At 51.5% G+C, this 15,922-nt stretch overlaps 1 long non-coding RNA gene across 2 annotated transcripts; it reads right to left on the minus strand.

Annotated features, from left to right (window-relative positions):
* Nucleotides 1-8,704: 8,704 nt before the first annotated feature.
* LOC144298852 (uncharacterized) lies at nt 8,705-13,078 on the minus strand. 2 transcript variants are annotated; one of them, XR_013365724.1, is made up of 3 exons: nt 13,010-13,078; nt 10,282-10,530; nt 8,705-9,275 (listed from the first exon to the last, which is right to left on the minus strand). It is a non-coding gene; the product is annotated as an uncharacterized LOC144298852 (long non-coding RNA). The 2 variants fall into 2 exon arrangements; XR_013365725.1 differs by lacking the exon at nt 8,705-9,275 and adding an exon at nt 9,291-9,518.
* Between the last annotated feature and the right edge of the window lie 2,844 nt (nt 13,079-15,922).

Genomic DNA, 15,922 nt, shown 5'->3' on the forward strand with positions numbered 1-15,922 from the left:
GCAGGTGGCTGAGTGGGTAACCCTTTCCCTGAGCAACTGGATCTTTGAGGATGACAGAGAGTCCCTATCCTGCAGCATAGGAGCTGTGGGGGGACTTCAATGTGCCTCAAGTGGCAAAGAAGAAGCAGAGAGAATGGCCACTGGGAGGGGCATGGGACAGGCACAGAAGCATCTCCATGGTAGTTGTCTGAGTCAACCCGTGGACCCAGCCAGAGAGTGGATGTCTCGGAGAATGCCAGCTCGAGAGAAGGGGCCTGAGGACTCTGTTGCTCCTTCTGTCACCTGGAACCAGGTATATCTTCAGAAAAGGAGAAGGATTGGCACCACACTGTCTGAGGTCAAGTTTCCATCTTCTTGAAAAAAAGTGACTCAAATAGAACCAAAAATAGCTAACATGGCAGGCACTGTTCTAAGCGTTTTCACAGGAAAGTGTTTTTTTATTTTCTCAGGACCCTAAGTAAAGGTTCTGTTATTGCCGATGAGGAAACTGAGACACAGAGTACTCAGGTAGAGGTGGTCAAGGGAGTGGACTCCTGAGAACAGCTGCCTGGGTTCAATTCCTTGCTTCACCCTTTTATTACTGTGTGACCTTGAGTGAACGCCTAACAGCTCCGGTGTTAGTTAGCTCATGGTAAACTGCACCATAATAATCACAGTGGGTTCCCGGGCTGTGCTGAAAGAGCTGCTACCCCTGAGCACCTGGGCCTGAGCTGCCCAGAGTGAACGCATCACTGGACAACAGATCTCATCTAAACCAACCCCCCTGGAACTTCCATGTGACTTCATGTTCTGCCTCTTCCAGGAAGCCCTCTCTGACCACCACAGGTTTCTGGGCTCCCTTGCATAACATGCTGCTGGGCAGTGCCCCAGACCTCCCAGGTCAGCTTGTCAGTCATGTGCCTCTGCAACCGATGATGATGGTAATGAATGATGACAATGGTGGCGATGGTGGCGATGGTGGTGATGGAGGTGATGATGATCGTGATGGTGATGTGGTGATGGTGATGGTGATGATGATGGTGATGATGTGATGGTGGTGATGGTAACAATGGTGGTGACGGTGATGGTGATGGTGGTGATGGTGATGGTGGTGATATTGATGGTGATGATGGTGATGGTGATGGTGATGATGTGATGGCGGTGATGATGGTGATGGTAACAATGGTGGTGATGATGATGGTGATAGTGACAATAATGAACTATTACTGAGCCCTGATGTGGACCAGGAGGTACATTTCATGTTTGTGTATCACCTCATTAAACTGACCAAAGGCAGACATAGACTCTGCTGTCAATCCTGCGCCCATCAGGCCTCCTGGCAGGAAGGAAAGACCAGGATGCACAGCTGTTTCTAAGCCCCTGCCATGTACTCAGCTTTTTTACACACACTGGCTCCCTTAACTCTGCAGGATCATGTGTCCATCATCCCCATTTCATAGATCAGCACAGTGAGGCTCAAGGAAGGTGAGGTGACCTGCCCCGGGTCACACAGCCAGTGAGTGGCAGAGGGTGGTCATGCACGCAGTGTGTTTGGTGCTAAACCCCAGATCTGCCCACATCTCCTCCTGGCATTTCCTCCAGACATGAGTGGGAAGAAGATTCCAGAAGGCAAGGCTTGCCCCCAGGTGGGCCATTGGCTCAGAGAAGGTTGTGATGAGACTGTGAGGTAGCATTTTGGGGTTCCCTCCCCTAACCTCCACTGCACTCACTCCACAAAAGGAGACTGGGCCCCCTGCAGAGGCGATGGCTGACCTCTACACACTGACAGGATGGCTTCAGGCATGGCTACATCCAGGGGCTCCTACAACGTCAGTGAGATGCTGCCGCTCATCTCTCAGGCCTGGTTTCCCTCTGTGTTGGTGTCGTTCTCAGACAGGCTCTTCCAGGTGGGGGCAGACTGGTCACCGGCAGCTCCAGGCTTCCATCCACCAATGTAGCAGCCCAAGCAGAAACCAGAGACCTCCTTCCAGGAGTCCAGCTGAGCCCCAGGGTGCTGCTCATCGGCCAGACCGAGGTCACATGAGGAGGGGATTAGGCCACATGGACTGGGAGTGAGAGGAGCTTCCACTGCTGAGCCCAGAGCTGGGTGTCTGGGTGCAAGCTGGGGTGTCCGTGCCCCGGGCAGCAGCAGTGGGTCCCCGGGAGCTGTCCTGCCAGGGAAGTCGGTCTTGGTTGCTGCTTGTGGAGCCTCCAAACCCGCGTCTCTGGTCCTCGCAGCAGCTCTAAAGCCTGCTGACCCCGAAATCCATTTCTTTCTCTGCTCGAACCAGCTGGAGCAGAGTCTGTGGTTTGCCGTGAAGAGCTCTGATACTCTGACCATAAAGCCTCATTTTGCAGATGGGGAGACTGAGTCCCAGAGAGGGGAGGTGACTCCCCCGGTCACCCAGCTGGCGAGTGTGGAGCTGGGGTCTGAGCTCGGGATGCAGGGAGAGGGTGCCTGCTGCCATCCAGGTGCAGCGGGTCTCCTTCCTGCAGGCAGGGCAGGCCCCAGGGCTGAGCCAGTGGCCCCGCCGCGGTGGCCCTGCAGGAGGACCTGGGCCTGTGGTCCCTCCGGGGTTGGGTGTGGCGCTGTCGCAGCCAGTTCTGATGGATACTCAGGGCAGGGGCGGACGCAAGGGTGAGCTCTGAGGGCACAGTGATTTTCCAGCAGGACGCGGCCTGGCCCCGTGGGTGTCCTCCTACTGGGCGGGGAAGCCCAACCCCGGAGCAGCGCGGCCCCGGTCCAGGGCCTTCCCGGGGCCCTGACGCTCCTGCTGTCGGCTCTTCTGGGGCAGCCGTGGGCTCCTCAGGGGTGGCACAGGCGGGAGACTCTGGGTCACGTCCCTGGCCCTGACCCCACGGTCTCTAGGGCCTGAAATCTCCACTTACCCAGGTGTTCAGGCCGTGTGTGTGCACAGGCACAGCTGTCCCTCGGCGTTCAAGCCACACCTGAGAGCCAGCCCTGTCCCGAGGCCACCTGCAACCTGGCTTTTTGTCCCCCCCAGCTGGAGCCAGGTCACCTATCCCTGGGGCACCTCACATACCTCCCCACTGATCTCCTGCCCCCACTCTGTCCCCGTAGCAGTGATGTGACACTTGAAACTGAAACGTGTAAATCGGTTCTTGTCATCTCTCAGCTCATCGTCCCCTGGGGGTCCTCACCTAACTCAGCATCAGTGCCATAGCCCTGGCCTTGACTGTGGGCCTGTGCCACCTGTTTGCCCTTTGCCCTCCACGACTACTCTCCTCATCTCCCTGCACAGCCCTCCTGTGTAGGGGGGAGTACCTCTGTTCCCCATTAATCTTTAAAAGATTGCCTGGTTATTTTCTCTCATTACCCTTATGTCATCATAAAATTAACTTTATTGGTTATTAGCAGACCGTACTTAGTTTTGTCTGTCTCCTGTTGGCCATTTAAACCACTGGACCTTAAGGGTAGAACACAATCCCAGGTACACAGCAGGTAATTGGTAAATATTCCCTGAATGGATAAATGAATTAGTGAATATATAGAGGGCACAGACAGCCACATCCGTGCACACACACACACACACACATACCCTGGTCTCCCCCTCCTAACAATGGGACCTTTTCCCAATGATGAGACACAGTTCCTGTGAGCTTTCAAGGAACCCCCCGTGGAGCCAGGCCCCACCTTCAATCCCCTGCAGATACCTGCTGGCTTAGAAAAAGATACTTATTTAGACTTTTTCTCCTCTGGGCAGAGGATCCTTAAATCTCTGTGGATTTATGTCCTGTCCTTCTCATTTCTCCGTGAGGGTGTGGGAAAGATTCATGGAGGAAATAAGAAGGCAACCCAACTTCCAAGAGTCCGGGGGGGCCAAGGCAGCATTTTCACAGGGAAGGAAGCTTTTCCACAGTTGCAGCTGCCCCATGGGTAGCGTCACGCGGTCACCCTGGGGAAGCTCTGCCACCAGCTCCTGTGTCCCCTGAGCCCCCACCTGCCAGTCTGGCCTCCTCCCCACTGTCTCCTCTGTGGTTCCTGGTTCGAGGGATGCGTCTTCTCTGAGCCCCGAGCTGCTCCAGCTGCCCGCTCCCTGCGGGTTTATCTCCACGTGGTCAGGACGCTGCTCAAGGCCCCCCCGGCACCCACGGTTCCCCCCAGGGTCGTTCCTCACCACGGGCTTTGCTTGCCAAGTCACAGACAGGACCGTGTTATGTCACAATACACCATGAAAGCCATGCTACAACTTTGAACCTCTGTAAATATTGAAAAGTAATGAAATTATATTCTAAGTCTTATAAAACATTCATTGCATCAAGGGCCCCTGGTATCATAAAAATATACACATATACATTAAAAGATAACTCTCCAGGACCATAAATATGACACGAAATTAATATAAGGGCTGGAACGGACATTAAATCTTCTATTCACATGAATAAATATACTTTTCTTTCTAGAGTTTTGGAGGCTGTTTTGGAATAATTTATTTGGCCCAAGTTTGTGACAAAAGCTGATTCAAAGGCCGGGCTTTGGAGCAAGTCAGGTGGGACCTGGGGTCAAGTCCAGGTTTGATCCTAAGGGCTGTGTGACCTTGGGAAGAACATCAGATCCTCTGCGCATCAAGTTCCTCATCTGTAAAATGGTAATAGCAACAGGACCCCTTGTCACCAGGTTCTCCTGAGGACACAGTGGAGTCCCACACATGGACAGCTGCGATGGGACCTGCTGATTGCTCATTAAGCTGGAAACTTTGCTGTTCACCTAGGCTCTTGGGAACTCTCCAGGGGGCCCCCCAATATACCAGGTGCTGCTGAACTCCTAGAGAGAGAGGCCTTAATGGATCTTCATAAATAGTTAAACAATAAAAATATGCTCCTAGGCATATATATATATGGAAGAGCATAGTGATTACACAATGGGCCCTAATGTAATAAAAGTTACATAGACCAGATTAGAAATACAACTCTCTCTGGCCCATAAATTTGACCTACAGCTTGCACATGAGCTAAGGAAGACATTAAACATTTCATTAATGCTCATTTGTTGGGCCTTTTAGAATTTAGAGCAAGGTCCCCGTAGACGTGTCTGCTGCCCCCACTTTGATCTGCTTTTCTGGGATTTGGAATTCACCCCTGTACCCTGAGCAGGACTTCCCATCTGCTCAAGACTCAAGGGAGTTCATTCATCCAACAGATACTTGTGGAGTGCTGGCTCCATGCTAAGGAAGGTTCTAGGCCCTGGGGATGAAACCCTGAATGACAGCAACCCCCCAGAAAAACAGATAAAAGCCACTGTTCTCTTAGACTCTCTGGGCTAATCAAGTGAAATAAAGACAAGAGGAAGGGAAAACCAGCGGCCATTTGGGAGGGAGGGGGAGAGAGAGGAAGGAAAACAAACACCAGCGCGTTGAAGGTTTGTTCTGTGTTGGGCTCTGACGCGCTGTCCTGCTGGAAGTTCAGGGCGACCCATTGGGTGCAAGGTGCTATGAGGTCCCCCCATTTTACAGATGTGGAGACTGAGGCCCAGAAAGGATAAAGGGACCCAATGGGAAGTGGTAGAGGCATGAACCGAACCAGGCACATCTGGATCCAAAGCCTCTCAAAGGTTTGGAATGAATGAATGGTTTCCAGAATGAACGAATGAGTGGATATATGAGCGCATACACATTACTCTAAGGGCCCCTCCAGCAGGGATCCCTCGAAGACTTTGCAAAACCCGGGGAGAGTCAAGACCTTTCTTTATGTCCTCTTACCTGCTTTCTAATTCCCCGAAATAATCCAGGATCGAGATGGAGACAAGGCACCTGCTCCTCCTCACCTGCTTGCTCTCCCTGCTTTTGCCCTCACCCCCTCCAGTCCGCTGTCCACTCCAGCCAGGGGAATCCTGCGAAAGCCCACGTCAGGCCATGCCGCCCTGCACAGAGCCCTCCATGGCTCCCACCTCATTCAGAAGACAAGCCGCAGGCCTCGAGAGGGAACCGGGCCCTGTGTCCTGCCCTGTCCCTCTGCATCCCTGGGCCCAGCTCCTCCCCAGGCTTCGCTCCCTCTGCTCCTGCCACGCCTCCTCCAACACACCAGATACGCTCCCACTCTGCAACAGGTGTCCCTGCTCTTCCCTCTGCCTGGAAAATTCCTCCTCAGGGTCCCCTGGCTCCCTCCGTTGGCAACCTAGGCCTCCTCTGTGAAGCCCACCCAGACCACCTACTTTCTCACTGGGCCTCACCCCTGCTGTCCTTCCTTCTTCTCCACAGCACATGTCACCAGCTGACAACCTTCTTACAGTATCTCTGCTGCTATATGTCTCTCGCTCCTAGAGGGTGTCTGCTCAAGAGGGCAGGGATTCTTTCCCAGGCCGACCCGTGCTCTCCCTGGCTGGAATTGTTTTCATCTCCATTACAACACATCTCAAACATCAAACATGAAAGCCTTTGCTCGACGTGTTCTTGGTGCCAGGCACCGTGGCCGCCTCTATCCTACTGAGACTGGCTGTCAGTGAAGCCCAGGACAGGCCTTTGCTGATGGACCCAGTCACTGTTTCTCTTTGCTTCATCCAATTTCTGTAAGTGATATTTCCCTGCATGACTTACCCATACCTTATTCTGTAAGAAGTTCATTTGAGTAAACTGAGTCCCCAGTTAGAAACTGAAAGTTTCTTCAGACAAAAGATCTCTTCTCCAACGTGTCTGGTCCCTAGACTGCCAAGGGCAGTGCAAGGGAGGCAGAGAGTTTTTGTCTGTCTCACTCACTTCTGTACTTCCAGCACACAGAGCAGTGGCTGGTATACAGTGGATGCTCCCTAAATGTTTGAGTTGGCATGGATGTGAAAGGGATCGGCAGCAGCTGAGGAGAGGGACTTCAGTCGGTGTGGGGAGTCACATTTGAGCTGAGATCTGAAGGATGAGAAGGAGCTACCAGGAAGAGAGGTGGGGGGATAGCATATGCAAAGGCCCTGGGGCAAGAACGAGCTTGGTGAGTTGGAGGAACAGTAAGGAACTCGAGGCAGCTGCACTGGAGAGGGCTGGGGGAGAGTAGAGAGAGATGAGTCTAAGAGGTCAGCAGGGGCCAGGCCGTGCAAGGTATTGAAGGCCATGACAGGGAATTTGGGTTTTATTTTAAGTGCAATAGGGAGCCACTGAAGGATTCAGAGTAGTGACACAATTGATTTATTTGTTTTTTTTTTCAAGATTTTATTTTTAAGTATTCTCTACCCCCAACAGGGTGCTCAAACTCACAACCCCAAGAATGAGCCAGCTGTCTTGATCCAGGAGTGCCATGGTGGATTATGGGCTCAGGTTAGGAGGCATGTGGGAGGTTCAGACGCTCTTTGGTGACAGGCTTGTGATTCCAGCTGGGCCGTGTGGGGTCTACACTAAAGCTTAGGGAACAAAGCCTCTGTTTATCATAAGATGAGGCTGTGTCTGGAAATTCTCTTGTTCCCTGGACACGTTCACATGTAGACATCATGGGAAGGAGCGGTGGTTGGACAAGTGCCCCATCAAAAATGTCACATACAATCCAAATGGCCTCCCAAACTCCACCCCCCCAGGGGGACCTTCATCCTTGAGCTTCCCCACTCAGCTTCCCTTCCTGGAGCACAGCCTCTGCTGGAGTCTGCATACAGCCATAAGCTCATGTTAGTTTTGCTAATTGATATAAATGGTTTGCCTTTCACAGCTGAGCATAGGCACTGAGCACGTCCACATTAATTGGGTTGGAGGAGGAAAATTAAGTGCTTCAATTTGCCATTTTTCAAGATGAAAAATGGGAAAGGAGAAAGTCATTTGGTTTAGAAAGAGGAGCTCTGAGTAGCTGACACCCCTTTTGGGGAGGGGACAGAGACTGCCCTGCGGAGGGGTCTGGACTCCTGCGGGGGTCAGCCCAGGGGAGAGGAAGTGTGGAGATGAGGTCACACCTTCTAGCACCTCCAGCAGCCCTTCATATGCATAAAGAATTTTAAAATGACCAAGTGCTTTCCAAAGGCAGGTTCATCCGGCCCCCTGGGTGTGACAGGAGCCTAAAGTTGCAAGGATGGGAAACCTAACTTCAAGAGATATAAGCACAAAGGCTATGTATGAATGGGCTCATAGAACTGAAAGATCCCAAGAGTGGTGTGGGCCTCATGTAGGGCTGGATCCAGGCACTCGAGTCATTTTCTTCCAGTTTGTAGCATTTCTCTCTTCCTCTCCCTACGCTGTAAGGAGATGCCACTTACCTGCACAGCAACCCCGAAGGAAAGACTTTTCTTCCTGGTGGCACCTGTGCATTTCACAGGATTCACCTGACTGGACCAACCTGGTCACAAGCCCATCTCTGACCCAACACTAGGGTCGGAATAGGGGATTTATTTGCTCATGGCCAGGGCTGCCTCTGGAGTGTCTTGGTGCCAGTTACAAAAGGTGCCCCTTCCTCTTGGGAAAAGCAGCCTCACACCAGGACACAGGCTTGGTGAACAAAATTTCAGCCCCTTGTTCAGATACAACATGTTTGGTGTACCCAGCGGTTCTGGGTATGTCGATTACGGGCCTGGATGGTGTGCCTGGCATGGAGTTGGGTGTGGGGTCCACCCCCTTCCCCAAAAATGTGAACTGAGAGTGGAGGATGGAGGTTTCCCAAAGGACAATCAAGGCACTGTGCCCAGAGGGAGAATTCATTCATTCACTCAACATATTCTTAAAAAGTGCCCACTAGTACCAGGCAATATGGTAGGTACTAAAGACACAGCAGTGAAGAAAGGAGGACATTCTTCCTGAAGCTCACATCCCAGAGAGGGAGCCAGATAACAAATGAATTAATGATTAATTACATAATAATCATGACAATCATGCTATGGAAAAAAATACAGTGGGATAGGAGGACAGGGTGTGCTGTATCAGATGGGGTGGCTGGGGAGGGCCTCAATGACAAGGTGATGTTTGAATAAAAATTGGAAGAGGGGAGTCAGGTGATATCTCAAGGAAGAGAATTAAGAAAAGAAGAAAAGAAAAGAAAAAAAAAAGAAAAGAAAAGAAAAAAAAAAGGATGACAAGGCTCTGGGGCCAAAGACAAGTTGGCCTGAGCCCAATATAGCTGGACAGATCCTGCAGGGCCTCGTAGGCCATTGTAAGGAATTTAGTTGCCACTCTATGTGAGATAAAAACCCGCCAGAGAGTTCTGAACAGATGAGGGACAGGATCCGACCTGGGTTCTAACAGGATTGCCCAGATTGCTGTACAGAGAGGAGTCTGTCACAGGAGCCGATGGAAGCAGCAGACTAGGAGAAAGAGGGCGGTGCCTTGGATTCAGATGGTGGCAAAGACGCTCATGCGAAGTGGCTGGATCCTGGAAGTAATCTGGAAGCAGAGCGAAAACAGTGTGCATCATGAGTAAGTGAGATGGTGAATGCCGCCTCTGGGGGATGAGCTGACTAGATACTGAATCAGAAGGAGGCAATCTATTTGTTTAAGTGTAATGCGGACCCTGCCTACCTGTCTCCTCCCCTATGCCCCTCAGATCTCACCACATTCTGGAAGCCGCTGCTGGCTCTCCTCCTCTAGAGCACCTGCCAGGGCTTGGCTGAGCCAGCCGGGCGGGACCTGTGTCATCCAGGGAAAGAGGGACCGTGAGCCGGGTCCTGAGGCTCCCCTGGTTGCTGAGGGGGCCATCCTGGGGGTGGACGAGGGGACACAGCACAGCCCCGCCCCACCTGGAGAAGCCCCCAAGCCTGCCGGGTCTCCAGACACCGAGGACACAGCCTTCCTGGAGCAGCCCCCCTGCCACGGTCGGCTGGTGCCACCACTGTGGGGTCCCAGAGGCAAACTCGGCTCTAATAGCTGGGAGTCTCCCAATTGCAAGTGACAGAAATTAAATTCAAAAGAGCAAATGCAACAGCAAATGTATTAGCTGGGGTAATTAAAAGTCAGGTGTTTGGGGTGCCCACCCAGCCACATCCAGGGACTCCCACAGCTTAGTCATGATTGGGTCCCTCTCCCTCTCTGGGCTCTGCTCTCCCCTGGGTTGGCTTCACTCTCAAGCAGGTGGTCTCCGTGGGGTGACCAAGATGCAGCCCCAGGCGACAGAGTCTCTCCCCACCTGATCCAGGAAAAGCCCCAGGGCAGCCTCTCATTGGCCCGTTTCGGGTCACATGTCCTTCCCGTAGCCAATCAGAGCATCCGAGAGGATGGACCGCCCGCTGGTCCGCACCTGGGTCACGAGACCATCCTGGTGTTGGGAGTTGGGGTCACACTGCTCGGTCCACACCATGGCTCAGTGTGAGGGAGGCCGTGTCCCCAGTGGGAAATCAGGGGTGGACAGGGGTGGACACGACTTAGAAATCGTGGGTGCTCCGTGGTTCCTCACCCCAGAGCAGGAGAGCGAGTCAGAGGTGGGACGTGCCTCAGCCAAGGCCGTGGAGCTCAAAGTGGCCAGAGAAGGGTTTTCAGTGCAGGGCCTCACACGCAGCTCCTGAGGGAGCGGGGTCACCGAAGTTTTCCATGTGAAACACCTGCAAAGTTTGCAGGAGGCCCTGGCTCATGGGTGAGGCCTCTCTCCGGGATGGCAGCACTGTCTCCAGAGGGCAAGCCTCATCTGTGCACCCCGAAAAGCAACCTGTGAAGTAGGAGCAACCCCAGGAAGCCCTTCTGTCCATCCCGAATGTTCCCAGGGGCTGCTGATGCCCGCACCAGTGCCGCATCCCCCAGCTTGGAAAACACAAATGAGCAACACCTAATGCAGACTCATCCATCAGGTGGCTTTCCTCCTCCCTGACTGTGGGGACCTGCAGGGACTTCCTTCCTGGGGGGATGGAGGGAGGAGGGAGGAATGTGGGAGGAAGAGGGTGGAGGCTTCCAGGAGGACATCTGCTTCCCTTAGAACTGTAGGGAGCCCTGCAATCCCTTTCCATCACGTCTGGGTGCAAATCCACACCTTGTCCCCAAAAGGGTGTGCATGTCTACATAAGCACACACCCACAGGGACACACATGGGTACACATGTGTGAGCACGTTTACATGTGTGTGCAAAACCTATCTACAGCACACATGTGCCTGCCCACACATACATCATCCAAAATGCACACATGCATGGGGCCATGCACAACCCCCAAAACACAGCATTTCGTACCATCTCACACACACACATGCACGTACTTCCTGAAACAGTTGTGTGCACAATGCCCCACAGTATACACGCAACCTCACACATAGGGGGTGGAATCACTGATTCTGAAGCCAGGCTGCTTGGCTCTAAATCCCAGAGTCTGGGGACAGTCCCAAGGGCTGGGATCCTCTAGCAAAGTACGTGTGCACTGGGTGTGCAGGTGTGCGCTGTAGCAGGACACCCAAGGGCTGGTGTGGGCCTGGGCTGTGTGTGCCATCTGTGTATGTGGGAGTGGAGTATGGATCTTGCATGATCACAGCATGTGCACAGGGATTATAGGCGGCGCCTCACGTTGAGAGGTTTTATCACCTCCCTGCACACCATTCCCTGTGGCATTTTCTTTCCCAGACATGCACAATCTCCAAGGCTGGTAAAATGCCACCAGCTAGATGCTGCCAAGACCTGCCTGGCCCTGGCCTCCTGGGGAGAGACAATGAATTCTCCTCCACTGTTCACTGGCTGCATCTACCCCAGCAGGGCCCGGAATCTCTCATACATCCTGCCTGCTTCCATCGCCTCCTTGACTCAAGAACGGACATCCTTCTTGGAGGATGAAGCCCAGCAACCCCAAGGCAAACAGGGCTGGAGTCCTCCCATCTCTCATTAATTTTTAATAATAACGATGACAGTAAAAGAACTACCATTTATTGAGCAATGACCACATGCTGGCCACTTCTGCCACTACCTCAATTAAGAGCCCAGGATCTCACTCAACCCACCCTCCACAGAACCCAATCCAGTAGTCATCCTTAAGACTTATAGATAAGGAAACTGAGGCACAGGGTGGGCAATGAGTGACCCAGGTTGTAAGTGGTAGAAGCAGGACCTGACTCCGGTAGACCAATTCCAGGGCAAAATTGTCTGGAAATTTGTGTGCAAGATTATATGCTGAAGCAGAGGCTTCCTGATGTGCGATCTTGCTGACACCTGCTTTCTTATCTACTGCTTCAGCCACACTCTGGACCCTTCCTCCCTGCCCCTTCTCGCCGAAGTGTTGTTGAAGTTTCCATACTGTTCCACATGCTGTTCCATCTAACTGGGAGTCTTTTCCTCCCCCCACTCTGCCTGGGAGACTTTGGGTTGTCTCTCAGGCTGTAGCGCCAAGGTCATCACCATCTCTCTTTACAATTTTCTCTGATCCCAGAGTGGAGTTAGTTGTTCAATACTCCGTGTGCCCATCACACTGTGCTCAAAGCTGTGTCAGAGTATCTAACTACAGTGAAAGAGAGAAAAGTTGGTCGACAGGATGAGCAGATTGATGAGAAACTCTAAATATCAGAAGACAGCAATACAACAAATGTGAAGTACAGAGCAAGAAAGTTAGCATAACCCAGTAGTGATCAATCAGTGATGAAGAACCAGGACAAAATAGTTAGGCGTGATATGTATATGTTTTTGGAGAGAGGGTCAGTAATTTATCACATTCTCAAAGGAGTCTGAGAAACAATGTGCTTAGAAAAATATTTATATGCAAAGCGAAAAGGAGTTAACATAGAACATTCTAAAAGAAAGTGAAAAACTCTGTGTATTTCTGTTACCTTATTATTTAATCCCATGTAGATATTGACTCATTAAATGTATCAACAAAGAATAGAAACGGTAAATATAAGTACATCAATTAAGCAGTTTTTAGCCCCAGGAGGAATAATAATAGAAGATAACAGAAGATGTCACCTAATGAACTCTGGTATCAAGTCAGACAAAGCCATGTAAACGACTCAAAATCCAACAGCATATAACTTCATTATTGTTACCTAAAAGACAGGATGTACGTGTTGTATGGTCCTAAGAACATAAAAGGGTACAAGAGTTCTAAAGTGTATAAAATTATATTTTTTAAGATCTTATCAAATTCAAAGATTTAGACACAGAGGGGGAAAGCCAGGTACGTATCATACATTTATCAGCTTAGCGGAGACATGAGCCTTACCTGGTAGACAGAAAAATTAGATAAAGTGTATAATGTGCATACATAGAAGTGAGCCGGGTAATCACTCCCTTCATGAATTCAAAGAATCACTGACGTCACAACATAAGTGAGCACATACCCTCAACGTCACAAACAAGAATCCAGACACCACCCCCCACTACCTACCTAAATCTCTGCTAACCATTATATAAATCACAGCAAACAAGCATCCGTACCATGTGCTGTTCATGGGCAAGGACAGTAGGGTTCAACTCCAGGGGAAGCCAGTTCTTTTCCAGCTGTTTCCTCCAATACCCAGAAGACATAATGCTACCGTTTCCCTTTGAGAGCGTGAGTGCTGCTGGCTGCGGGGCCAACAGCAAAGTTCAGGTCAGCATCCGCAGCCTAGCAGGAAGCACAGCTCCACACAGAGAGTCCGAAGAAAAGACTCTGCATCCAGAAGGATGGTCCTTGAAGAGAGAGCCTCCCTTCTAAGTCAACCGTGCACTCTGCCCAGAGACCCACGGGCCCCAGAACTTACCCACTTGAAAAGTGCCACCAAGGAAAGAGGAGTGGCTCTTCAGCAAATCACAGGGAACCCCCCCCCCCCAACACACACACACACAAAAAAACCCTAGAAGAAAATCCCTAGTTTTCTTTTCCTGGTGGCGCAAAGACAAGAAGGAGAAGAAGACATGCTCAGGAAGAGCCAAGTTGCAGAGCCCTGTGAGCAAGGCAGTGGGTCTCGAATGCGGAGTAATCGTACTGAACCAAGCACGACGGAACGGTGACTCCAGAACAAATCCCAGGAGAGATGAGACAGTAGTGATCTTGCCAGGTGCGGGACTAGGCACTGGGGTATTACACTGGCTTCTCTTCCTTGAGGGGCCCCGGTCCTGGGGAGACAGCTGTGTCAACAGGTCATCTCAGGATGGGTGGTATGTGCCAATCCGTGGAGCGCTAAAAGCCCAGATGGTAAAGACTGTGACCTCCTGGAGAGTGAGGACTGTCACCGTATCCATGAAATCTATCCACAGGCCTGACCCCCCCTCCCCAGGGCATTGAGGACACATCTGAGGTGGAACAGCCTGGTGCAGAAGCCAAAGTAGAACCGTGTCAGTCCCAGGCTCGTCCCTAACTCTGGGACTTGGGAAAAGTGATTCTACGTCTGTGTCTGTTACTTCATTTTTAAGTTGAAAATGCTAATAAGCAGCATCTGCCCCCTATGGCTATAATAGAGAAGATTAAATAATAATTTGGTTGCACCTGGTACATAATAGTAAGAAAATACCAAAAATTGTCAATATTATTATTGTTGTTGTTGCTATTATAAATGAGTGGTGAGTGTCTAACTACCCCAGTGGAAATCAGGGTAGTTACTTCTTACCCTGTACTCTTGGAGAGTGTGGGGCGGGAGCCACCTCTCAAGGCATTGTGGGGATTTTCCTGCTTTGCAGACTTCAACCCAATTTGCAGACTGGAGAATGGAGGTGAGGGGCCTGGGCGTGGGTATCCTAGGGCGACCCAGCGAGACAGAGGCAGGGATGAAGGCTGCAAGGGATGACCCCAGTGCAGGGCACCAGCAGCTGGGTGACGAGGAGCAAAGTAAGGAGAAGCCTCACTGCACGGCCTCCTGCGGGGGGCATCCGGGAGAGCAGTGTCATGGCACACAAGGCTCCCAGAGAGCCCAAAATTGCACCCCTCTTCCTTGCTTTTCTGGAGAAGCAGTGGGCATCGTCTTGGGGATAGGGCCAGTTATTCCAGCAGCTTCGACAGCCATCCCTCACCCGGATGGACCCATGGGCAGTAATTCATGGGGTTAGAGACCTAATGGGCTCCAAGCCTTTCCCAAGAGTCTGTCACCTGTGCAAAGTCTGCCCCTCAGGAAGATGAACTGAATGACAGGACTGTCAGTGAGCAGCCCTGTGTCCCCCGCTGGCCACCCACCGGTTCTTCCCCTCGAGGGCAGCTCAGGACACCTCCCAGACCTTCCTGATGAAAGCATTCCTGCTTCCGGCCCCTACTGCACCCCACAACCAGACCCTTAGCCTGGGCCCTAGCCTCGCACCCATGGTCTTTGTTCCCTGGGCCCCCCCCCAACAAGTGGGTCGTCCATTTGTTTTGTCATGCTTGTATTCGAGAAGCGTCTAATAAATAGACAAGTACAAAGAATATGAATAAATGCACATGTATCAAAATACCCAGAATGGACAATCGCTAACACTTCATCGTACTCATGTCTTTGGTTCTTCTTGCTAATAAAGGCAATGAAATTGAAGATAGAATTAAAGTTTCTTTTATCTCTTGCAGTGGCCCATTTCCTCACCTTATGGACAATCACTGAATTTGATAAACTTTGGAGAAGTTTTAGCTTCATAGGGAAGTTGAGTGGAAGGTGCAGAGAGTTCCCCATAAGTGGCACATTTATTACAACTGACGAGCCCGTGTTGACACATCACAATCGCCCAGGGACTATAGTTTACAGTAGGAGCTCACTCGTGGCTGTGGGGTACGTTCTATGGGTTTGGACAGATGCGTAATGACATGTACCCATCATTATAGTGTCATACAGAGTAGTTTCACTGCCCTAAAAATCCTCAGTGCTTTCACTCCTCCCTCCCCTGCAGGCAGGTGGCTTTAGTTAAGTGTTGTCGATCATGTTTTCCTCTGGGCACCATCTCAGCTCTCTCCTCGTCCTGCACGTCCTGGCTAGCGGCCTTCTCACCCATCATCTTGAGCGCTTGCTGCCCGGGACACCTGCAGGAGGAGCAGGTTCCAGGTGGGGAATATGGGGGCTCAGTTGGGGACCTGCTATGTCTGAGGTGCCCACAGACGTCCTAGTGGGCTCTTCCGGGAGCACCTGGAGACTCACATCTGGAAATTCAGAGAGGGAACAAGCAGACCGTGGGGTAGGGGCTCTATGTCCCAGGCAGT

The sequence above is a fragment of the Canis aureus genome, chromosome 26, assembly GCF_053574225.1.
Source record: "Canis aureus isolate CA01 chromosome 26, VMU_Caureus_v.1.0, whole genome shotgun sequence".
Classification (NCBI taxonomy): Eukaryota; Metazoa; Chordata; class Mammalia; order Carnivora; family Canidae; genus Canis; species Canis aureus.